The sequence below is a fragment of the Panthera pardus genome, unplaced genomic scaffold (genome assembly GCF_024362965.1).
Source record: "Panthera pardus isolate Hobbes unplaced genomic scaffold, ASM2436296v1 HiC_scaffold_12, whole genome shotgun sequence".
Taxonomy (NCBI): domain Eukaryota; kingdom Metazoa; phylum Chordata; class Mammalia; order Carnivora; family Felidae; genus Panthera; species Panthera pardus.
The window spans coordinates 111,529,891-111,555,592 of NW_026526677.1; the positions used below are offsets into that span (position 1 = coordinate 111,529,891).

The 25,702-nt window shown below is 40.2% G+C and overlaps 1 long non-coding RNA gene across 1 annotated transcript; it reads right to left on the bottom strand.

The window, feature by feature from the left end:
* Nucleotides 1–911: 911 nt before the first annotated feature.
* LOC128776119 (uncharacterized) lies at nucleotides 912–18,279 on the bottom strand. Its single transcript, XR_008421043.1, has 3 exons — nucleotides 18,045–18,279; nucleotides 10,267–11,806; nucleotides 912–1,068 (listed from the first exon to the last, which is right to left on the bottom strand). It is a non-coding gene; the product is annotated as an uncharacterized LOC128776119 (long non-coding RNA).
* Between the last annotated feature and the right edge of the window lie 7,423 nt (nucleotides 18,280–25,702).

Below are 25,702 nucleotides of genomic sequence, written 5' to 3' on the forward strand. Positions count from 1 at the left end.
GGGTAGAAAAAATACACAAGCAAAAAGCAACTTACAGGAAGATGGCAGGAATGCATTACTATCAGACAAAATTGGGCAATATGGCAAAAGCAGTACCAGAAATAAAGCAGGGTTCCATAAAATGATAAAAAGTTAAATCAAACAGATGTATATAAAAATTAAAAAATAAAGTATATTCTCCTAATTATAATTATATAGCTTCAAGATACATAAAATAAAATTTGACAGAGCCACTAGTAAATCTTGACAAAAAAACTGTCATTATGAAGAAGTACTTTCACTACCTAAACAACTGACACAGAAATTGCACAATCTATTAATCAGAATAGAGAACATTTTAAACAACTGATGAGTCCCTACACACTGGACATGTCTAGAATATGAAACCTAGTAATTGGAAGATACCTATTATTTTTAGACTAACCTAGGTTGAAAAACAGGCCACAGTCTGGCCCTTAAATTAGCCTCAAAACTTTCAAAGGATTGAAATCATGCAGGCTACATTTTCTGTCTTTTGCTAATTAATTAGCAAATTCATTGCAAGCTACATTTTCTAAGATGTAATTAAGTTAAAATCCACACACACAACTGAAAAAGAAAAGAAATGCTAAATGTCTAGAAATTAGAAAACACGCTTTTTAAATGCCTCATGGGGTTTGGAGAAAAATCGATACTAGAAGTGAGATAATATTTGTATCTGAGCTATCACTGCACACACTACTTGCCTTGGAAGTCCTTGGGTGTAATTCCAAGGAATATCAATCTCACCCAGACCCAGTGAAGGAACTTTGCGTGTAACAGTCGATGTAGGTGCCTCTGACAGCAGAGCAAAGAATGCTGCAGTTAAGGTTGTCAGGGAGAAACACAGTTAGAATTAAAAATACTAATGAAGACCTGAATAATAACACAAAAGGGAATAAACGGTGGTAGGATTCAGAAAATTTTACAGAATCGAAGGAGCAGGATTTGGTCCTCACTTCGTTGAGGAGTGTCATAAAAGACTCCAGATTTCTCTTAGGTTTCTGACTTGATGTTTGTGAGGTGGGTGATGGTCATTTCTTCACTGAGCTGTGGAAGACAGGAGGACAGGTTTAAGAGGAAAGATGATCAGTTAGGAATTGACAATATGTATTTCAAGATGATTGTGAATGTGTCCACATTATGAAAATGACTTCCGAGCTCAAATGTCCACTGAGATGCATGGACGTGTGGGTCATCAGCACACAGGACGTGATTAAGATTGACAGGTATGGGGGATGGTGACCAAATTGGATGCAGCAGACAGAGCAGTGACATGAGGTTTTCCCATGGCCAACACATGGAGTGTGGCTACACTGAGACCACTCAGGATCCCCTGGGAAGCAGGCGGAGAGAAGATGGTAGGGTCCCGAACCTGACCTCTTTGCACCAAGATATAAAAGAGAAATGAAGAACGCAAGAAGATGACATAAGTCCTTTTTTAAAGAAGTTTTGTTAGATGGTAAGGAGAGAAAGGAAACAACTGGAACTTTAACCATCAGAACTATTATTTTTTTCTAATTTTAAATTTTTTAAGTGTTTATTTTTGAGAGAGAGACAGAGTGTGAGTGAGGGAGGGGCAGAGAGAGAGGGGAGACACAGAATCCTTAGCAGGCTCCAGGCTCTGAGCTGTCAGCACAGAACCCGACATGGGGCTCAAACCCAGGAACCATAAGATCATGACCTGAGACGAAGTCAGACGCTTAACCAACTGATCCACCTAGGTGCCCATACCGTGAGAATTATTTTTAAGAATTACACAGAATTGGTCACGTCCATGGTCTTAGAGAAAGGAGTCAATACAGAGGGAAATATTAACATTGAAAGAAAGGACTGGGTTTTTCACTGCAAATACATCCCGGAAGAGGGCAGATGAAATCAAAGGCGCCGGTGAAGGGGCTGACCTTGACCAAATAGGATATATCATCTCAACTTCTGTGGTTGGAAACAAGTAATGAGTATGGACATCATTATAATAACTTTCTCTGCAGAGAACTGGAAGTCGAGTTGCTTCATACATAAGTTTTATTTATTTTTATTTTTTAAATGTTTATTTTTGAGAGAGAGAAAGCGTGAGTGGGTAAGGGGAAGAGAGAGAGAGGGGGAGAGAGAGAATCCCAATCAGGCTCTGTGCTGACAGCAGACAGCCTGACACAGGCCTCAAACTCATAAACCACTAGATCACGAACTGAGCCAAAATCAGACTTAACCGACTGAGCCACCCAGGCGCCTCCATAATTTTTATTTTTTAGATCTTACGAACTTCTCTCCTTTTAAGTAGTCTGCTGCCAAAATTTAAGATTTATTTAAAAAAATTTTTAAACATTTATTCATTTTTGAGAGACAGAGTGTGAGCAGGGGTGGGGAGAGAGGGAGGGAGGGAGAGAGGGAGGGAGAGAGGGAGGGAGAGAGGGAGAGGGAGAGGGGGAGAGGGAGAGAGGGAGAGGGAGAGGGAGAGGGAGAGGGAGAGGGAGAGGGAGAGGGAGAGGGAGAGGGAGAGGGAGAGGGAGAGGGAGAGGGAGAGGGAGAGGGAGAGGGAGAGGGAGAGGGAGGGAGAGGGAGAGAGAGACATAGAATGCAAAGCAGGCTCCAGGCTCTGAATTGTCAGCACAGAGCCCAGTGTGGGGCTTGAACTCACAGACTGCAAGATCATGACCTGAGGTAACGTAGGTCACTTAACCAACTGAGTGACTTGGGTGCCCCCAAATTTTAAGATTTAAAATTTAACAGGGAATCAAGGAAAATGAGAGATACATTAATGCCACATAAAGCTTTCCATTTGCCTGTATCCTTCAAAAACGTTTCACCCATGTATTTGCATATACTGATGCTGATGACTGTTATCTCATTAGGCTCTAGGAAATTTTTGTTAATTGGCCACAGGCACATATTTGACATAGCAAAAGCAGTTTTTGTGGAAAGACAACCTTGCTCTTGAACAATGGTATGGAGAGAAAGAGTCCAAATATATTGCTTACAAATACTACAAGCACAATCCAAAGAGAAAATGAATATCACTCTGTTCTAGTAGCAGAAACCACTCTTAAATTTGTATCTATGTTGCTAGTTTGGGGTATCTTTCTTTACAAATTTAGGGAGTTGGAAGAATAAGAGGCTTTCTATCATTTCAAGCTATAGTTCACTCTTGAATTCCTATGAAAGCTTCTTTAAATTGCTCAGGGCCAGACCTTAATGTGCAGAAGTACAGAAGAATGTACATTTTTTTTTTGTCAGGGGGATGTGGGGGTAGTTTGGAAGTAATTGTGTCAATATTTCAAAGGGATGAGTTGTCAACAAAAGCTCGATATTCCTCTTTATCCATTTGTCTCTACAAAATGATAAACACCTTCTCCAAGTTCAATTTTAAAATACATACATCCAAGTACCTTGTGCTATTCCAAGATAAATTTCAGAACACTTTTTAATCAATTCAGTTATTATATTTAGAGACGTTTCATCATGCTTTCGTACATTACAAAACAAAAACGAGAGATTCGGTGTCCAACTATAACCTCTATAAATACAGAACCCTGAACATCAACTTATTTCCTGAGAAGTCTGAGGCAGCAGAACATAAGGACGAGGAGGTTAGGTATCACTGACAGACCACAGAAGACGCAAGCTGTTTCCTAAGTGTGTTAGGCAAATGAGCACCCATGAAATGCAGCCCACCTTACATACTTGACCTCATTTCACCTCTGGAATCACTTGAGGAGGTGAAAGCTTTCTGATTCTGCACTTAAAAACACAGAGACAGAATTTAAATAGCTCACCTAAGTTTACATGTCAGAACACAGTTTGAACCAAGCATCTGTATCATCTATTTAATTCAGTCTTCCACTCCCACCTGTTCCTGGATCTCCGCCATAATGAGAATCATGCATTTTCAGAGGGAACTAAATCGTAGGAAATGTAGAGGGAACAGGTGTCACAGGACTTTTGCCCACACAAAGGAACTAGTGGAGGTCCTGGGAACCTTTGGTCATCGTGTTGTCAGTGACTTTAGACTGTGCCTCCTTGGCAAAGGCCACCCTTGTTCACAGAGATACTCTCAGGTGTTAGGATGATAACTCTTTGCCAGAGATTAGTGCCCAAAATTGACCTCAATCAATGTGGATATAGTAAGTAGTATTAAGAGAGTCTTAGGAAAGCCACATATGGGTGCTTTCTGCTTGGGGCTGGATTGCATTGCACAAGTCCTAATTCCTACCAGTGGAACCAACCCATGGAAAAGCTGATCACCTTCCAGACTAACAGTAGAATCTGTGATAAATACTATGGTCTGTAGTTTCTTTTTGGGTTTTCACTTTTTATAATAAATATTTGGCAAATAGAGTAAAATGTTGATTTAAGTACTGTGTGTTTCAAATTTTTAAATTCCTTTGTTATCTCCCCCATGGGTTCCAAATAGCTCAAGTGTCTATCATATGAGCACAAAAAGGAGAATGTAAGTACTATACTATTATGATTTATTTTTAACTGTTTAGTGATTCCTAATACCCAATTATTTTTTTAGGTTTATTTAATTATTTAGAGAGAGAGAGAGAGAGAGAGAGAGAGAGAATCTTAAGAAGGCTCCACGCTGTCAGGCAGAGGTCAATGGAGGGCTCAAACTAATGAACCCTGAGATCATGTCCTGAACCAAAATCAAGAGTTGGACGTTTGACCAAATGAGCCATCCAGGTGCCCCAATACCCAGTTCTTAAAGGCCTCCAAGTACCATGGATGCAAATGTTGTCTTTTTAACAGCTTTTATGACAAAAACATAAGAAAGAAACTGCATTTCTCTTTAGACTTGCTTTCCCACCAAACTTACCATTTTTTGTACTTACTTGATACTATATCACTGGGTATAGCAAAATAGCATTTTCATTAAAATACTCAGAAAAGTGATTTTTATACATTATGTCATTAAAAGATAGATGTCGGTGAAGAGATGCTTCTTTTAAGACTATAGTTTACTGAGGGGCGCCTGGGTGGCCCAGTCAGTTGAGTGTCCGACTTCAGCTCAGGTCATGATCTCGAGGTCTGTGAGTTTGAGCCCCGTGTTGGGCTCTGTGCTGACAGCTCAGAGCCTGGAGCCTATTTGGATTCTGTGTCTCCCTCTCTCTCTGCCCTTCCCCCACTCATGCTCTGTCTCTCTCTGTCAAAAATAAATAAACATTAAAAAAATTTAAAAAAAGACTATAGTTTACTGAAAAATAGTATTAAGTTACAGAATATATAAATCATGGAAATGATTAACTACATGGATTAAGTTTCATATAAGATGAAGTGACATACATTTAGCTTCAGTATGTTCAATGTATGTTCTGCAAATTCATCTACAAGTAACCAAATAGCAACTGGTTAATGAGCACTTATTGTCTGCCTAGTGATGGACTGAGTTTCCAAAGCATTATCTCATGATATCATTATTAACAACCACCTGAGGTTTGCATTGTCATCCTCAATTTCCCAAAACCATATAATTAATAAATGGAAGAGTTGGTATGTAAACCATGATATGTGTTCAATGATATGACTTGAGTTAAAAAAAAAAAGTTAACTCTTAATGGTTCACAGACTTAAATATAAGAGCCAAAACTATAATGATGTATGTTCCTAGACAAAAAAAAAAAAAAAAAAGGTAAAACTTTGGTTAGATTAAACACAAAAATCATGACCCATAAAATTTAAAAAGTTTGCAATTTTGTCAAAAATAAAAATTCCAGTCTTTAAAAAATAATGTTCAGAAACAAAGTCAAGCCACAGACTGGGAGAAAATATCTGTGAAACATATATCTGCTAGAGGACCTGTACACAGAATATATAAAGAATACTAACAACTCACATGAGACAAAGTTTTTATAAGAATTCAGCTGATGTTCTGTATATATGACTAATTTGCCAAATTCAATTTTATCCCTAAATATTAGAAACCAACATTGTGAAAATAAACTTATAAGGCACACAACTTAGTAAGAGAAATCACAAAAAATAAATCAACAAGCTTACTTCAGTACCTAGCTCTAAATGTGTAGCAAAAAATATGCATGCTCATTATGAAGAAATGTATAAAAATACTGAAAATCATCCAATAAGACCTAAATAGAGAGATGCACCATATTCACAGATAGGAAAAGTTTGTGTGATTTATTTCTTCTCATAAATGTGTTTTTTACACATTTATGCAATTCCAAACAAATCCCAATAGAATTTTTTTCCTTGTATGTGCAATTTGGCCAGCTAGATCTAAACTTTACATGGAAGAGAGAAGAGTTAAGATTAGCCAAGAATTTTTTTGAATAAAGATAATAAAGTCAAGAGCTTCTCCTACTACATACAGAATCCTTACAAAGGTACAATAATTAAGAAAATGGATAAACAAAAGAATAAAGCATAAGAAAAGTTCCACATACATGGGACTTCATTTATGATGTAATATCATTGAGATCACTGAAAAAAGAATATTCAAAAGATCATATGGGAGAATTGCCTATGTTGGTGAATTTTATTTTGATCCCTCTTTTCCAAAATATCAAGTCCTGATGAATTAAAAAAGGATGACCATATATTTTGCTTTTCTCAGATAAGTCCCAGTTTACACCTGCAACTCTAGAATAATTATTACCGCCTTTCACTAACAGAGATATCCAGGTTTAGATGATAAATTATACGATAAAACCTAAATATGTCAAAGTATATCTTTAAAACTTTTACAAGAACACCCAAACAGACATTGATATTACTAGGATAGACAAAGCATTTCTTACACAAGAACGAAAAAGACTACATTGTCTACTCTACAAAAATTTGGGACTTCTAGACAAACACAGGCTTACAATTTGTCTTTCAAATAAGCAGTTTAGGATTTAGTAATAAAATTAATACTCAGAAGAGCTGGAATAAGATGGTTTTAGAACAGGAGAACTAGAGATGACAGAACATGGAGATTGTAAGAGTCCAGCTCAAGACCTTAGAACAGTCCCATCCTTTAGAATTTCTAAACATGGGTAAGGTGACTGAAGCATAAAGAGCATTGAGAGATGGGAATTTCATGACACGGTTTATAACCCCAATTTCCAGAGCCCCCGAGGAGTGAAGTTTTACAGTTACAATTGTATCTATAGCAACAAACCAGAAGTAACTAACAGCCTTGTCTTTCCTAATTTACTTCTGGTTCTGACAGGACCAACAGGTCTATTTCCCAAGATCTTCATACCAATTTTGTTTTGTTTTGTTTTGTTTGTTTGTTTAGTCATTTATTTATTTATTTGACAGAGGGAGAGAGAGAGAGAGAGAGAGAAAGAGAGAGAGAGAGACAATGAGCAGGGGAGGGGGAGAGGGAGAATCTCAAGCAGGCTGTGTGCCCAGTGTGGATGCTATGGTCCGGGGATCATGACCTGAGCTGAAATTGAGTAGGATTCTCAACCGACTGAGCCACCCAGGTGCCCCCACACCAGTGATGACTTTCATTGAATGGGATTTTAAATGGAATGTCTGATCAGAATCCTATTTTATGAGATGCGATGTCATGTTGCCATGCACTACTTTCTCTCAGTTCAAACTCATACCTTTATTATTCAGAGGTGAAACATGAATTTTCATACATTCGTAAAATATAGCATGAGACTCAAGAATAAAATTATTCTCTAGCATTAATTAACCATGAGGAAATGGTCTTGTTTCATTTCATTTCTGTGAACTTAATTCTTTTTAAAAATGTGTTCATTCACTCTCTCCATCAGCAAACCTTGAGCTCCTTCGAGGGACAGAGTTGGCTAAGTACTGTAAATACGAAGATGCTAAGACCCACCCACTGGTCACCTGAAGTCCACGTTCTCAGGAAAGTGAAGGGGAGAAAGCAAAAAACAACAACAACTGCGGTATGGGGTGTGTATGGGCTGGTCTTCCTTCACTGCAAGTGACAAAACAATTGAGAATAGCTTATGTTACAGAAGGGCTCATGCAATGGACTGAATTCCAGGGACATATCTAGCTCCTTGTAAGTGGAGATCTAGGAGACTGAAATGTATCATTAGGAGGCTGTGTCCTCACTAACTTCCCCGTGGCTCCACGTCCGTTAGTGCTCAGCCATTCCAGGCTTACATGCCCATTTCAGAGGACAAAGTTTCAGTTTCCCAAACCCTCCAGGAAAACCTCAAGGGTGTTTGGGACTTCCAGCCCTCTTACCCTCCACCCTTAGCCCTCACTTCCATAGACATGCGCACTTACAGCTGGAGAGAGGGCGGGGGGCGGGGCGGTTGGAGGAGGAGGTGCAGTGCTTAGGTCAGGTACCTAGCCCTGACACCCCCCCCCCCAGGGGGCGCTGTGACTCAAGAGAGGAATAAGAGCTACTTTCGGAGTAGTTGGAGCAGGTGGGTCAGTTGAGTAGATTTCCTTTCGTAATAAAGAGAGTGATTCATGTAAGGTTATCTGATGGGTACTGGTGACCTTTAATCATGTAAGTTTTATAGGCGGGACAAAGACAGTAAATTCATTTCTGCACATTTTAATTTACTGTGAGAATTTCAGGTAAAGGTCTTCAAAATTGTCTGGTTATGTGAGGGGATAAGATTGGGGTTCTCCCACTAGGCATTCAGCACAGAAGGGGACCTTGGGGCTGTGAAGTGAAGTGCATTCAGGGAAAGTCAAGATCTAATCAATTACCACCAGCAGCATAATCCCAGGAAATAAAATCAGTACCATGCTTTAGTGTTGCAGTGTCCAGGAGTAGAAAGGAGGTTCCTTTAAAACATCAGACTCTGAAGTGTATTTGAAATTGACTTGAAAAACCAAACAATTTGCAAACAATCTTTACCTGCACCTTTTTTTGGGAGGGGGGCAAGGTTTTTGTTTGTTTTGTTTTTTAAAGTAGTCTCTACACCCAAAGTGGGACTTGAACTCATAACTCTGAGATTAAGACTCTCACGTTTTTCCATCTGAGCCAGACAGGCACTCCCCAACTATACCCCTTTTAACAAGTAGAGCTCTGTCATTTCCTTTTGCCAGAGTTTGTGGTTTGGTACATGCCTCTGGATAATTTGTGTTTATTTTTTTCACAGCTGTACCACATCCCCGTCTGCTCCTGCAATAAAGGATTCGGGACAACTCATTGCTCAACTTTATTCTCTCACACAAAGGCAGGGTAAAGAGTATGGAAACTTACCCTCACCCAAGCCAGGGAAACAGGTTTTATGTTGACTTCAAAAGTGCAATTCTCGGTTAGTAAAAATAGGGTCCTGTGTTGCTCCTTATATTTAATTTAAAAACAGGAGCAAAATAATTTTATTGTAATGCAAACTTTGATGAGATACTGCAATTGACCTTATGGACTATCTTCTTATTTCTAGCATCTTTCATTCTAGCATCCCTGTGATTACACCTTTTAGCCCTGAGCTGTGTTTTACACATGGTCCAGATCTGTCATTGCCGTTTAAGTCAACACTATAAAAATCCTTAACCCAAGGACTTTTCAGATCATAATTTCAAAATAAATTCTTTAAAAACAAATCACAAACCTAGTTAAGAGTGTTACAGTGCATAGAAGTAGCAATTAATGTGAGAAACATAAAAAGCTAAAATACTACCTTTCCAAAGCTTTTAGTATAAAGGACCCTGTAATAGCCAAGGCGTTTCTGTGGGAAAACTGCATTCACTCACTACTCCTTACTTTTAAACTCATCTAGTTGTAAAGATAAAACATAAGTACAGAACAACCCAGAACTTCTGAATTTGCATTTATGAGTGCCTTTTCAAACTCTTAGAAAATGCTGTGCACTATAAAGTGTTAGACTGAGTTTTAATGCTTCCCTGAAGAACATCATAATTACAGTAATGCTTACGGTGTATCTATTATCTTAAATTTAGGCATATATAAGTGCAGGTTTGCAAATGAATATTAGAAATTTCCAGGCTTAGAATAATGTCTTTATACACCTCTATCTTCTCATAAGTAATTGAAAAACATCAATTTATATTTTGAATTTCTGTCATACTTGCTCTTCTTAAAATCTGATAAGGTATAGTCATAAGTCTGAAATAACATCTTAGCTCTTCTGTATTTCTTAAGGGACATTTTCAATACAGTTGTAGAAAAAGGATCGATTCTCTTATATATGTTTTCTATCTACATCTATCCATGTCTGTATTTAGGATGCATTTTGGTCATGCACGGTAAAGTCCCAGACAGAGAGGATTAGTACCCTTGTCTGCTCCTTATCCGTGTGTGTAATTGAGACTTGCTATGGAATGGGATCCTCTTACCTTTAACTGTAGAGTGGGGATGATCTCATTCTTCTGTTCACTTGCACAGATGGGTTTTCTACTGAAGATCTTATCTCCATCTTTGATGGTTTGCAAGAGTAAAGTGGCCAATGCTCAGGTCAAGGCCACAGTCTGGGCAGCTCCAAGGCAGGCGAGGAACATACGTGTGAGTGTTTCCCATTGCCTTGCTGAGAAGCCACTTCCCTTTATTCAGAAGTTGTTTTTAGGACTTGCCCTTGGGATCTGCAATCAGACCAGTCATTACTCACGACAGCCTTGTGAGGGAGGTTTCATTATTTAAAAAGTGGGGCTCAGAGAAGCTAAGACCCTTGCCCCAGGCAAGGTATAAAATGAAAAAGAAAAAGGATTGTGAGAAAGTCTTCTTGTGCAGTCCACGGTCTGAGTAACCTTACACTTGGCCGTACATTGGTCTTGCACATATGTCGCTGGTCACCTCAGTGTCGGCCGGTGCGCTGCCGTCAGGGGACTCTTACATCCCTTTTTCCTCATGCCCAGAGTTGCTTGAAAAAGTCTGACACCCCAAGCTGGAAATCTGATCAAATGTTCCTTCATGATTCACTCCCAAATCAGGCTCTCTTGCTCTTGAAAATTCTCTCTCCAGTTCTGTCCAGAACACGTCTCAATGAAGAAGGAGAGGGCACGGTTCCCCTGGAGCTAAGGTAGGCAGGAGCCAAGAGGTTCTGGAGCATTCTGTGCAGGGAAAGCCCTCCCCCGGGGTCGGGGGAGGGGGGGAGGGGGTCTGGAGCCGAGGTGGTGCGGGCCTGGAACGTTCCGGGGTGCTGTGCACCTGTGTCACCTTGGTGAGAGGACTGGAGCTGTAGCGAGCGCTGCCCTGGGGTGTCCCTCTGTGTGCTGCCCTGGGGCCGCCAGGGGGGCTCACTAGGAGGGTGTGTGCGAGGGGCCCAGGCTCGCTGAGGCTGCAGGACCAGGACGCCCGGACCTGTTGAGTCGGCTCTAGCCTGGTGCAGGTGTGTGTGAGCAGCGCTGACCAGGGGCAGGTGTGTGTGAGCAGCGGTAACCAGGGGCAGGTGTGTGAGCATTGCCCACTGCAGCCCCTCAGGCCCGGAAGACTTCCGGCAGCTCCCTCCGGCAGCGTTCCTTCCAGGCTGATTCCTTTAGCTTCTAGTTGCTGCTTTAAACCACAGCTTTCTCTCTGCCCCAGGGCCGGCGAACCTGCACCGGGAGCCTCAGTCCCACCCCTGCAGGGGCAGCTCCTGGTGTGGGGCTGGCCTTCCCTTCCATAGGGGGTCTACTCTGTCTCGCCCCACTCTGTGCTGCTGCTGAGTCAGCCCTCAGTCCTCCTTCAGGACGAGCCGCCCTACAAACATGTGCAGACCTGGTGGACCAGGCGAGTCCGGGGTCTTCCTAGGGGTGGTCTTGGGAACTCTCTAGGCGGTGGCTCTATTTTGAGTTTATGGAACTTGTGTTTGGCCGTGGGTTTCAATTCAATAAAAATCTGATTTCTTAAGTCTGACAGAGAAATACATATGATACATATGATTTCACTTATATGTGGCTTCTGAAAAACAACAACAACAACAACAACAACAAGACAGAAACAGGCTCATAAATACCGGGAACAAAGTGGTGGTTGCCAGAGAGGAGGTTGGGGGGGACGGGCCGGTGAAGAGGTGCAAACTTCCAGTGGTAAAGTAAATAAGTCACAGGAATGCGGGGCACCTGGGTGGTCCAGTTGGTTAAGCGTTCAACTTTGGCTCAGGTCATGATGTCACAGTCTGTAGGTTCAAACCCTGCGTCAGGCCCTGACAACACAGAGCCTGGAGCCTGCTTCCGATTCTGTGTCTCCCTCTCTCTCTGTCACTCCCCTGCTAGCATTCTGTCTTCCTCTCTCTCAAAAATAAATAAACATAAAAAATTTAAGTAAAAACATAAGTCGCAGGAATGAAAAGTACAGCGTAAGGAAGATAGTCCATAATACTGTAACAATGTCTTGTACGGTGACAGGTGGTGACAGTCACTGCATAATGTGCGCACTTGTCGAATCACTATGTGGTACACCTGAAACTACATTTCCTCTATACTTCAACAACAAACATTTGTAAAAATCTAATTTCTAATATCCCTGTTATTTGAAGCTGCTCTTTTTCACTTACAGGATTTGGTCAAAGCATTTGTCCAGTTCATGGTAAAACTTTGTACGAAGAGAAGATTTTCTTCCATGTAGATTTTAAGTTCCTGGAAAAATTAAGACTATACAATATCTATGTAGCTCTGTCACAATTGAGAGAAAGTAAATACATATATATGTTCAATGTCAGAAAAATAAATATTCAGAAAAACGTATTTAATAGTTATTGCTACTACCCCCCTACATATGCATGCACACTTTAACCCCGCACGGACTACATTTTATGTTGTCGTTGCTATTTATTTCATACGAATCACGGATTTCACAAACGTTCATGGGTTGTACCAAATGCTCACTTTTTCGTAGTGCCCTGTATATTTCCCTGTGAGAAGCGTCTGAGATGTCCATTTAATGCACTGAAATCCAGTACTGGCAACACCAAGGGTTTATGCTGATGAATCTGTTTCTCTGAAGGGCGTGGAGTTGGGGTCTTGCTTTCTGTTCCCGGAAGGGAAACATTTAAACACTGACAGCAGCTACTTGGAACCCACCTTGGTAGCGTAAGGGCTTGAGTCTAACCTCCCTTGAGAGGCAGACAAGTTTTCCTAGCATTCAGCCTAAGTGTTGAAAAGAAAAGCAGGACTGGCTTACCGCTGATCCGTTCTCGTTCAGAAGAGTGGTTGGAGAATGTGGAAGCCGGAAGCCATTTAGTGACAAGTGTGCATCACTTGGTACTTAACGGATGTAGCAGTCCACAGTTCTCGGGCCCAAATACTGAAGTCTCAAGAGAGATATAATATTGACTTGTGAAGAGTTAAGCAGTATACGCACGAAAACACAACCTTACATTCTATATCTAGAAAGACACGACCGTAATAAACGGTTTTACAGTTTCAAATTTTTGTAGATGTTTCATTGCTATTAAATAGATTACATGGAAAACTCAGGTGTATGTTTACAATAACAAGCCATTTATTATTATTTTTTTAATGTTTATTTTTGAGAAAGAGAGAGAAAGAGAGAGAGTGGGGGAAGGGCAGAGAGAGAGGGAGACACAGAATCCGAAGCAGGTTCCAGGCCCTGAGCTGTCAGCACGGAGCCCAACATGGGGCCCGAACTCATGAACCTTGAGATCATGACCTGAGCTGAAGTCGGATGCTCAGCTGACTGAGCCACCCAGGTGCCCCTCACAATAACAAAAACATTTGTGTTTGGCACATCCTCGTAATGGTTTATACCATGACTGAATTTATTGAAGTCTAATTACTTCATTCTTTTGGTCTTCAACCTCTGCCTGCCGAAACATGATCAAATTGCTGTATCATTAATCCAAACTAAGTGATTTTAATTATCAAATCGTTTCTATAATATCAAATTCTACTCATTTTGATCGCTCTAGTTTTATGATCTGCAGAGTCATTTCTGAAATAATTAATAAACACATATGGCTACTTTTTCTCTGATTTCTGGTAAACCTTTGCATGTTTGGGAACAACAATCGCAGATTACACTTTACCTGTGATTTTGATGACCAGTGCATAGATACTATGATTGTCTCATATGCCTGATAATCAGGAGTCAACTGCCTTCACAATAATAATTATCTCATATGTATAGGAAAACTATTTTTCAGATAACTGAGGAAATACTTTCTCATATCATCATCATCAACATCATCATCATCATCATTTAGAGAGAAGAAGAAAATATGAGAACAAAAATGAGAGAGGTCTCCTGGTAAGTAAATGATGGCTAACACATTATCTCTTAAGCACCTAAATATTTGATGACTGCACGATAACGTACAGGTGCTGATGTCACCAAGCCTGACCCCTGGTGTGAGGTATAAGCTGTCCAGCTGTGGAAAAAGTCATCATACTTGTGACAACCAAAATCCAGAATATGGTCACTGATTCTATAGAAAGAGGAATGGAGACAAGAAATGTACACAGGGCTTGAAAGATGAGTTGGTTTAATGTGTTCACTTAGCATCAGAGGCAAATATTTCATATGGGACATGGGATAGTAAATGTACTGCAGTGACAAAGAGTCAGTTCTTCAATTCCCTGTAGTCTAGGGCTTATGTACAATTGAACTGGCAACAATTCATACTCTTTCTGAAGGAAAAATGAAGTCTCAGGAAGGAACATAGAAGAAAGAAGATTGTTGTTCAGGGAAGTAAAGGAATGATTTATTATAACACCATCTGGTGTCAATATGAATGAATTGAAATGAAAACATAGATAACGCTTTTCCTTTTTAAGAAAAGAAGTGTTCTTTCCCAAGTGTTACTCCTGTTATTTCTTCTGTCTTCTGTGAGTTCACAAAATGAATACCTGCTGATGTTTTTATGACACCTGTTCTTTTTTTTAAGAACTAGAGGCTTCTATTGGTCTGGGTTGCTGATTTGATTGCAGCCCTTTTCCTGCCATTGACGGGGCAGGGCATTTTATTGATGACACAGTACTGTGTTACATACAGTAAAACTCCTTGAGCGAGCGGTCTATGCTCCATTTCCTCCCCTCCCATTTACTCTTTTTTTTTTTTTTATTTTTTTTTTTTTTTGGGACAGAGAGAGACAGAGCATGAACAGGGGAGGGGCAGAGAGAGAGGGAGACACAGAATCGGAAACAGGCTCCAGGCTCTGAGCCATCAGCCCAGAGCCCGACGCGGGGCTCGAACTCACGGACCGCGAGATCGTGACCTGGCTGAAGTCGGACGCTTAACCGACTGCGCCACCCAGGCGCCCCTCCCATTTACTCTTGAACCCACTTGAACCAGAGTTTCATCCCCAACGTTCTAGAGAGATTCTTATTTCCAAGTGACAGATAACTTGAACATTTATAAATACAACAGTCAATTCTCTGTCCTCAGTGTATTTGATCGGCACACTGTTGATCAATCTTTTATTATTGAAGCATTTATTTCAGTTGGCATCCGGGACACCCATCTCTCTTCTCCTACATTATTGACAACTTCACCACAGACTGTTTTTCTGATTTATCTGGACCTCAGAAACCTGGAGCACCCCACACATCAGACTTCTATGCTTTCTTACAATTACCTTCTTGGTGATATCCAGACTTACAGCTTCAGCTAGTTTCTTCATGCAGACATTGCCCATATTTTATATCCTTTATCCCTGAGGTAGATTGAGTTAGTATTCCCGTCTCCTCTAGACGACAATTACATATCTCCACTACAAAAATGTCAGACCTGACCATGTGACTTGCTCTGGCCAATGGAATGAGAATGGAAATTACGTTGGTCACCTCTAAGGAAAAGCTTTATGAGCGAGTGCATGATTCATCGCGCCTTTGCCTTCTGCCATGAGACTGGCAAAGTGTTAACCCGTCTGCTCTGGCAGCCTTGATCTCAGGATCAAGGCAACTTGGAGCAGAGCCTCAGCAGCCCCAAGGTGGCCATGTAGTACGAGTGAGGAATAAAAATGTGTTTACTGAGATTTGGGTCACTTAATGTCTGCATAAGTAAGTGTTTTGTCTGGTACAAGCTCCTTTTTCCCTAGAACTCACATACTTGCTCTTTGTTAAACTCCTGTGTGTTGATATTTTATGTGTCTCCAATAAGTCTCTCATGGTTTCCCTCCAAAGCTTTTCCTCCCTCAGTTTTCTTGATCCCCCTAAATGGTGACTTCATTCCTTGTGTCGATGGGACCCTGACTTGTCTCTTAAGTCATAGTCCTGGCTCAATTGATGGCAGGTCCTGGAAACTTCAAAATATCCTATCCTTCCATCTATGGATATGTGGCTGTTTCCTGTTTGTGTATTTGTTGCCATTTCCCCTTTAATACAAGCAGGCAGTCCCTTCGTTTGCACAAACTGCAGTAATCTAACTAGACTTCGTATCTGCTGGGATCTTCTGTGTGCTGGTATGTATCCTGTGGTACGAATGATCGTACCCCTCAACAGTCTGCTAATTGTCCATTTCATTCATATACAATATTTTTACCACTGCCCAGAGGACCCTCATCACCCTTCACCCTGATGTCACCTGCCCCCACTCTATTCCCCTCACTCTACTGCAGACACGTGGGCCCACCTGTGGTTCTTTAACCATGCCAAGCGTAGTCCTTCGTCCAGGTTTTACACTGCTCTTCCCTAATCTGGCATGCTGTTCCCCTGATTCCATGAGGGCTCAGTTTCAGTCTTTTCTGAATATCACTGAATCCATGAGCCATCCTTGGCGACTGTATGGAAAGCCCTAAGCTGTTCCTCAACCCTTACAATCACTTTTACTTGACTTGAAGTGTCTCCAAAGGGCTGAACATCATGTGACATATTACATGTACACTTGTGTGTCTGTCTCCTCCCACTCGCATGAAGCTCCAGGACAGTCAGGGTCTTATCTGTTTGGTAACTGCTATATTCTTGCTTCCAGATCCCAGTCTGGGATGCAGTACATGCTCCATAATAGGGGTGCGTCCATCACTGATGTGTTAAGGGATGCGAGGAGAGCTCTGAGGTCCTGGCCTTCCCATTTACCACCTTTGAGACCTTGGGCACAGTAATGACTTTTGTGCCTCAGGTGTTTTGTTTTGTTTTGTTGTTGTTTTGTTTTTAACTGAGATTAACTGGACCTATCTCATGGTTTGTGTGAGAATTTTATTTTATTTTTTTTTAACGTTTATTTATTTTTTGAGACAGAGAGAGACAGAGCATGAACAGGGGAGGGGCAGAGAGAGAGGGAGACACAGAATCTGAAACAGGCTTCAGGCTCTGAGCTGTCAGCACAGAGCCCGACGCGGGGCTCGAACTCACGGACCGGGAGATCATGACCTGAGCCGAAGTCGGACGCTTAACCGACCAAGCCACCCAGGCGCCCCTGTGTGAGAATTTTAAAAGACAAAACATAACATTTCAAACAATGTTGGGCACGTATTAAGTGATCAGTAAATGTTCACAAAAGCACTAAAAAGGACATCTGTGGTTCAGCAGACTAACTGGGAGAGGATTTTATGCCAGAAACACAGAGTTTCAATTCTCAACTGAGCTACTGCACGCTGAGTCAGCTGGTATAAGCCTTACCCTCTATGCCTTCATGTTCTTATCTGTAAGTTGACAACAATAATAGAACTTTAAGAATTGGATATAATGCATATATAACACCCAACCTGCGTCTTACTCAAAGTAGGGATACAAACAGTTACCATTATAATGGCAACAACTTATTGAGGGATTAATTTGTACCAGGAATTTAAGACTCTGTCAGTCCTCTAAGGTGGCCACTTTTGCAAATAAAGAAATTAAATCGTGGAGAGGTTTAGAAACACGATCGGGTCATTTGGACAATACGTTGAGCTGAAATTTGAACCCAATTTGTGTTCTTAAGCACTAGCCTACCCTTCTCTATTAATTTATTGAAAAACCAGTTAATCAACATGAGTGTTCATCCCCAAAGGATGTAAAACGTGTCTGGTAGGGAGGTGGTACATATATAAACACAGCTGAGTAAACAGTGATATGTGATTTAAGTAATGATCAGGGACAGTATTAAAAAGCTTTCTTGTGGCATGTTTTGAGCTATTTCACCTTGAATAGTATTAACAGTGGGAGTTCAGACCAAAGAGGGAATAAGGAGAGAAGCTTTTAAGAAGAAACATAACTTTGCTTATGTGTCGACCTGATAAGTAAGATTGAGAAGGACTCACCTGTGAGTTGACTCATCACCTCTGGGGTTATCATTTCTGAATCTTCGTGTCCCTCTCTCTGTGGAGGGACGTCATCTAAGTCTTCTTTAACTACTTGAGCCTTGGTTCCACTGCATCTCTGTTCCAGAAGGAGGCCAGTGAAGACTTTCTCAGAGGTTGTAATAAATCCGAGAAGAAGAGCAGTGTGCTTCATTTCTTGAGCTTATAAAGTATCTAAGAAGACGTCGGAAAATTTAATTTCTCATCAACGGGGGAAAAATAACAACTGGGGCTTATTTCACTTGTTCCTGGGAAAGCCATTTAGGGTTAATAATACCATCTCAGTTTTACAGATGAAAGAATTGACATTTAGAAAGTTTATTCAAAGTCACGTGGCTTTGATGCGTTCTTGAACTCCAAACAGATACACTGTCCCCACTTACAGTCTTCAATTTGTCTGAAGAGAGAATGAAGAGAGAAAAATATGTCTGAAGGAGATGAAGGAAATGACAAGCAGAGCAAACATTTTCAATTAGCTCTGGAAGTTTGGCTGTCTTTTTAATTTTTTTTTAGCATTTATTTTAGAGAGAGAGACAGAACACAAGTGGGGTAGGGACAGAGAGAGAGGGAGACACAGAATCTGAAGCACGCTCCAGGCTCTGAGCTGCCAGCACAGAGCCAGATGTGGGGCTCAAACCCATGGACCATGAGATCATGATCTGAGCTGAAGTAGGACACTTAACCAACTGAGCTGTCCAGACGCCCCCATTCCAGTGACTTTAAAACGGATATCAAGACCAGGAAGATTTGTAGCTACACGTGTGTCCACATCTAAATCTGATCAGTTCATCAGGGAATCTATTGCTACATTTCTATTAGACAAGAAGATTCTTCCAATATGTCACTCTGCTTTTTTTTCCCTATGTTGAACAAAATTACCAGCATATCTTTGAAAAAGGGAAGGTCTGATCCAAATCTGGTGAGGGTAGTTTTCCTAGAGTGCAGAATCCTCTTTAGCAGGTGATTAAAAGTACAGTTAGGCTCAATGAAGGGCAGCAGGAAACCAGAGATGAATGTGCAGCTAATGGCTAGTATTGTGGCTCAATTGCCTGATAAAACCACCCAACTGTTTTGCAGAGAGATTTTCTGGGCTCTGTGGGTAGGGGGTCTGTCTAAGCATTAGAAAAGAAACAGTAAAGGAAACCAAGGGCCAAACTAGGACCACACAGAAAGGAGCCAGGACACTCTCCCCTGCAGGTGAAACTAAGTCTATACAATTTGCTAGCTGAGAATTAATCAAATGATACTCCACATGATTACTTTTGTCTCCTTTTTCCCCCGAGTATTGCCCACACGTGTTCCCAACTACACAGAAATACCATGACATCAGAATTATTGCAGAACACATTATTTTCAGATTTCTTTTAGCAATCTAGACCTGCCTTATATTCTCTCTGTTTTGAATCCCTGTTCCAAAAGAGCAACCCCATCACTGCCTGCCAGGAACGAAGCTGGCCTGTCGGCCACTGCTGTCTCTCCTCGCAGGGCTCAGGCAGTCTGCTAAATGCTTTCAATCTGTCTAAATGAATGTTTTCAATTTCAGCCGCGACCCTTACACTTCCGTCGTCCCTAAATTTTTCCATTATGTGTTAAAATACTAAGTAAGTGTTCCAGTCTACACCAGGTCACAGGTTCTTTTTAAAGATTCTCCGTGGGAACCTTGTACTTGTTAGTCTTATGTAACATGATGAGAATGTGTGCAGAGAAATAAATGGACTGAAAGCCTGGCTTAGCATAGTTTCAGGCAGGTCCTAAGATTGGAGTGAATCACACTGTATTAAACACACATACACACCTTTTCTCTTATTCTGTCTCTGTCCCACGATGCTATGGAGAACGCGGCTCCCCAGGTATTTGTCTGGAGTCACAGCTCTGGCCTGCTCACTCTCCTCCTCAGACACTTCAGTGGCCCCACATCGCCTATTGAAGAAAGGAGAAACACTAGGTCCTGTGAGCTGAAGACGTGTTAGCGGTTTAAATAACCTATGTAATCCTCATACACCTGCTGCTCCGTTTTACCAACGGGATGGACACTGTACCTGTGTCCACATACTTACAGGGAGATGAGTCACACACTTAGCTTTGCAGCATCCGTGTTCTGACTCTCTACTCCTTACATTCTCCATTCTTGCCAAAGCAAAACAGGGCTGTGCCTGTATTTTTCACACCACTGACCTTTTGTGTATGTGGATCCTTCTGGCAACCCCTCCCAACCACAACCCTTCTCCTTTCATTTCACATTTGAATCCTACAGTCCCAGCATCTCTTTGTCCACAAAACTTTCTCTTATCTCTCTGCCACCCTTGATGCCTTCCCTTAAGCACTTTGTGATATCTTTTTCCTCCGAGTGGCCAAAATAGCATATTTCTACCTCTGCTTAAACAGACTTTCTACCTCTGCTCTTATCATGTGCACATTTTCCTTCTTTCTACAAGACCCTAAGTTCCTGCAGCCTCAGTGCTAAAAAAAAAAGATCAAAAATGAAGATGAACAACAAAAGAGAAAGAAACATGAAAAGAGGGATGAAGGTAGAATAGTGTATTTTGAGCATGCAGTGACATTGCGCAAAGCATAGTCTCATTAATCTGTCTGCTTTGCTTTTAAGAAAAGTGGTAGTGCTTTTTCAGAATAATTGCAGTTTCTTCAACACCTAATACTCATAGGAAAAGTGAAAATAGTTGCCATATAAATACAATTCACTAGGGTACGTAATGTATATACATCCCCTCGTACAGATGTATGAGGTCAAAAGTAGTATCAGCGCCGTATAGATGAGGAAGCTGAGGCCAAGAGAAATTATACCCTCGCTCAGTGTCACAGAGCTTCTAGAAGACAAAGTCACAACTACAAACCGACTTGGAAACCCACATAGTCTGTAGACTATGGCTTCCCAGGCTCTTTAGGCCTGGACAGGGCCACACAGGTCTGCACCATCACCCCAGCGCTGTGACCTCTCTGCAGCTCACCCCACAAGTACCATCTTTCCTGTTGTTCTGGACATCTCTGAAAGCCTCGTCACACCAGATTCACGCCAAGGTAGTGTGTAAAGAATGCTCTCCCTCCCAAGAAGCTTTGAATTCTGAAAGGGACTATAAGGTGAGATCCATGATTAAATGATAGAATGAATATTAGCAATGAGGTCAAGTGATGTTATAGACTTTTAATCTACGATGAGCATGTATTGTACAATAAGAATAGATTAGATGCTCTCTTTGATAAATCAAAACAATGTCCATGCTACTTAATTTTTTTAATGTTTATTTTTGAGAGAGAGAGAGAGACAGAGCATGAGTGGGGGAGGGACAGAGAGAGAGGGAGACACAGAATCTGAAGCAGGCTCCAGGTTCTGAGTTGTCAGCAAAGAGTCCGACACGGGTTCGAACCCGCGAACCCACATACCGTGAGATCGGAACCTGAGGTGAAGTCAGATGTTTAACTGACTGAGCCACCTAGGTGCTCCATTACTTAAAACACACCTGCTCAACTGTGTATGAAGGAATGCCTTGCCTTTGATTTACATAGTATGAAGCAAGAATATTTGGAAAATTGATAAATTGTTCAGAGGTTTCATATGCTTCATCAGACAGTTTAAATAGAACCTTATACATCCAGTGTGGTGAACTTGAATGTGATTGTTGCTTATAATCCAGAACAAAGGATGGTCTCACTTTGCTGGTGCAGTAAGTGATGCAGTCTTTAGCTTATTCAGATTTTAAAGGCACCAAGCAAATGTCTTACGAAGAATTAACTTCTTTACCCAGTTGCTCAGACACCCAGGTTTTGGAAGCACAGTTCATGTTATGAAAGACAATAGTTCTTGTTGGCATCAGGTAATTAAGTAGATACTTTTTTTTTTCTGTGTAAAAATAGCACACTTTGAAATGAGTGTGAAGACCTGGGTAAGATAAATGTCAGAGAGAATGTCAGTTTAGAAAAATGAGATATTTTCTAAAATATCCAATACAGGAACGAATAGCTGATCATAAAGTTATCACTTGGATTTAGTATTTATTGTGCTCTGTGCAGTTTTCTACTCTGTCCACACTAGCAGGTTCAATCAACTTGTTAAGTGTGTATATTTGTTTTTATTTCCCATCTCATTCTGATGTTTGTAGCTGTTGCATTTGAAATTACTGCCGGAATGGGTGCAGCAAAACTAACCAATATCCCGGGCTAATTCCTTGAGTTTCAACATGAGACTTGTTTCTTAACATATATTTGTATATCAAGCAATATTTGAACATTTCCTATTTGAAAATCATGGTTATATACGGTGAAGACCAAAAAAGATACCGTACTTCAACAAATTTATGATGCTGTCTCTTTTAAGATGCAACATTATTTTATATGTGATTTAAAAGGAAAAAAATGTTAGGTGCCATTAATCGCAAGATACATCATGATTTCAACGATGTGAAAATGTGAAACCGTGTATTTCAGTGAAATATGATATGTCCTGGTTCCCTAGGAAAATAAATCCCGTGTATAGTTAAGAGAACAGTTAACCTTTAAGAAAGGCATCCTTGCACACTTTTACCACAGAGAATGATAAGATGATAATTGATGTGAAAGAGTAGAGGGGTTAGAAAGCTATTTGAGAAGACTAAATGTGGCTAATTCTTGGAACGATTAAATGCTGTTGGAGAACAGGCAGCTCATCATCAGAGGTACACTTTGGAGGATCTGTCTGGGGTCAACATGAAGAGTAAATTCGGGATGGGGAACTTTGCAGTCAGGAAGATAACGAAAACTCACAAAAGTGAAGTCATGGGGGCCTGATCTTAAGTAAAGGCAACAAGATTAGGCAGAAACTTTGCCATGAGTAAATGAATAGATGTAGACGCTTGTGAATAAAGGGGGGGATGAAATTAGTACAGTGCTATGTGACTCTGAAATTTGGAGTTTGAGTAGATGGAAGTGATAAGACTGAGAACACGATTGTGTAGATTTCGGTGTATTAAGGTGTGGGGAGAACTACTGATGGACCTCCAAGGTCATGTTGGAAATGTGGACTTACAGTACAGAAACAGTCAGGCTTATGTCACTACTTAGGGATCGCAAGAACGGAAGCATGATGTCTTTTCTGCCTCCTCCTCCCTGCAAGCAACAGGTAAAATGCACAGTTTACCCCATGTTCTGACCTCAGATGCTCCAGCCACGGGAGATCATCCACTGTACATGACCCCAGATATGATATGATATGGTGTATCTCAAGATTTAAGTGTCTATATTCAATTACTAACTCTGGTGGAGAAAATGAACTGATAAACCATAACAGGTGTGTCTTTGGATTGTTAATATTTTTAATGAAAAGAACAGATTCACCCCTATATAATGCAATACAAAAAAAATGCTAGTAGTAGAATACAAAATTTATAAGCAAAACAGTTTTAGGGTTTTAGAGGACTGAGAAATGCCTGTGGCCAAAGAGATCATTTATTCCACCCAAGAAAGTCTTTAAGAGTAGGAGAATTTGAGTTCTACAGTGAACCGCGGTTAACACTATTCAAAAGTAAATATTGTTTATTGTTGGATTTCCTAGCCTTATAAAGCTCAAATCATAAAGAGAATGAGAGAAGAATGAAAACAGTTCATCATGTCACAAGAGTGAAATAACCGTGGCAACCACTCTTCCCATCCTTTCTTTCATATTGCTTTTTAAAGATGGATTTTACCATATTTATGCTACCTAACTTAATTTTACTACTTACTATTAAGTCTGAAGCATTTCCCCAAGTCAGAGAGAGCAATATTTTCTGTTCACACAATACTCTTTCATATAGAAAATTTATATTTTACCTACACATTGCAACATAATCCCTTATTATTATCACATTTTGATGTTTCTAAATTTCTTTATTGTAAATAATGCCCTGATGGCTTGTCAAATCAGTATCTTACAATAGATTGCTATCAGTCATTGTACTGTGTAAAAGACAAACGATTTGAAAGCTTCTGATAAACACCGTGAAATAGCTTTCTGAATAGATTGTGAACACTATGTAATACTATTTGCTTGTGAGAGTGCCTGCTTCGATGTAGTCTTACTTTGATATTTTTACTTTGGTGATGAATATTTCATGCTTGGAATGAGAAAAAATTACTTTGTATTTTAAAACTATGAATTTCGTCAATTTAAAAGATTAAGCACTTTACTAATAATTTGTCAGCTATCTGGATTTCCCCTTTTAGATCTTCTGTTTAATACACTTCTATTGAGGTTGATATCTATACACTGGAGTCTAATTTCTTATCCTATGATTTCATTATAGATAAAAATAGTAATCCTGCGTAACATTTCCTTGAAATATGTTTCTGATCGTACTGTTTATGGCTATCAGATTATTTAAAATGGAATAAATCAACTCGACCAGCCCTTTGGTGTTTAGTTTCATCCATTTCCCTGAAGCTGTCAAATCCTTCAACATCCAACAATCAAATACAAAATACACAGTTTATTTTATTTTTGAGATAATTTCTTAAACTATTGATCTTTCTGCTTTATTAAAGAACAATGCATAAATTATTAAGCACCATTTATTGAATAACTCCCTTGTCCCTTTTACTTTGTGATTTCTCCTTTAGGACACATATACTCAGGTCTACTGGCCTGCCCGTTCTGTTCCATTTATATTTTTGTCAGCTACATGCCCAAACCAAACTTTATTTCATTGTTTGGGCTTTATAATTTGTTGAGGCTCTCCATCCAAGTTCATCATAAAAACACCTATATTAGCTTTAGTCTTTGCTTAAATATCTCAGTGGGATTTTGGTTTCTTGTCATTTCCCCTGGTCATTACAAATACATTAGTGTCTCACATATTTTGATGGTACTGTAATTGAAATATTTACTCAGTATATCTCCTCCAAATAATTACTGATGGTATGAAGGAAAGTTTCTGAATGTTGCAGATTTATTCTTTAGTTCATAAACTTAGTGACTCTAATTGGTTGAACTAATTATCTTAGTTTTTAAGATGCATAATGTTTTTTCCTTCCCAAAATGGCTTCTTCTTCTTTTTGTCATTGCTTTATTGCATTGACCAGTAATTCCTGAATAGCCTTTGAAAAATCATAACAGGAAGTCTTCTTTTTTTATGATTTTAATGAGAAAGCCACTGGGATTTCATTGGTAAGAATGCTGTTGGTTGTTGGTTTCAACTAAGTAGTCGAACATTACTATGAGTATTTATGTTGTAGCTTGAAATTGGTACCTTTTGACCACCTTCACTCCCCTCCCCCATATCTGGACCACCAACCTGATCTCTTTTTCTATGTGTTTAACTTTTTTCTTTTTTTAGAAAATTCCACATATGAGATCATACAATATTTATCTTTCTTTGTCTGACTCATTTCACTTAGCACAGAGCCCTCAAGGTATATTCACGTGATCACATATGCTAGGATTTCCTTCTTTTTATAGTTGAATAGAATTTTTAAAAATATTTTTTAATGTTCATTTATTTTTGAGAGAGAGAGACAGAGAGACAGAGTACGAGTAAGGGAGGGGCAGAGAGATAGAGAGGGAGACACAGAAGCTGAAGCAGGCTCCAGGCTCTGAGCTGTCAGCACAGAGCCTGATGCGGGGCTTGAACGCACAAACCAAGAGCTCATGACCT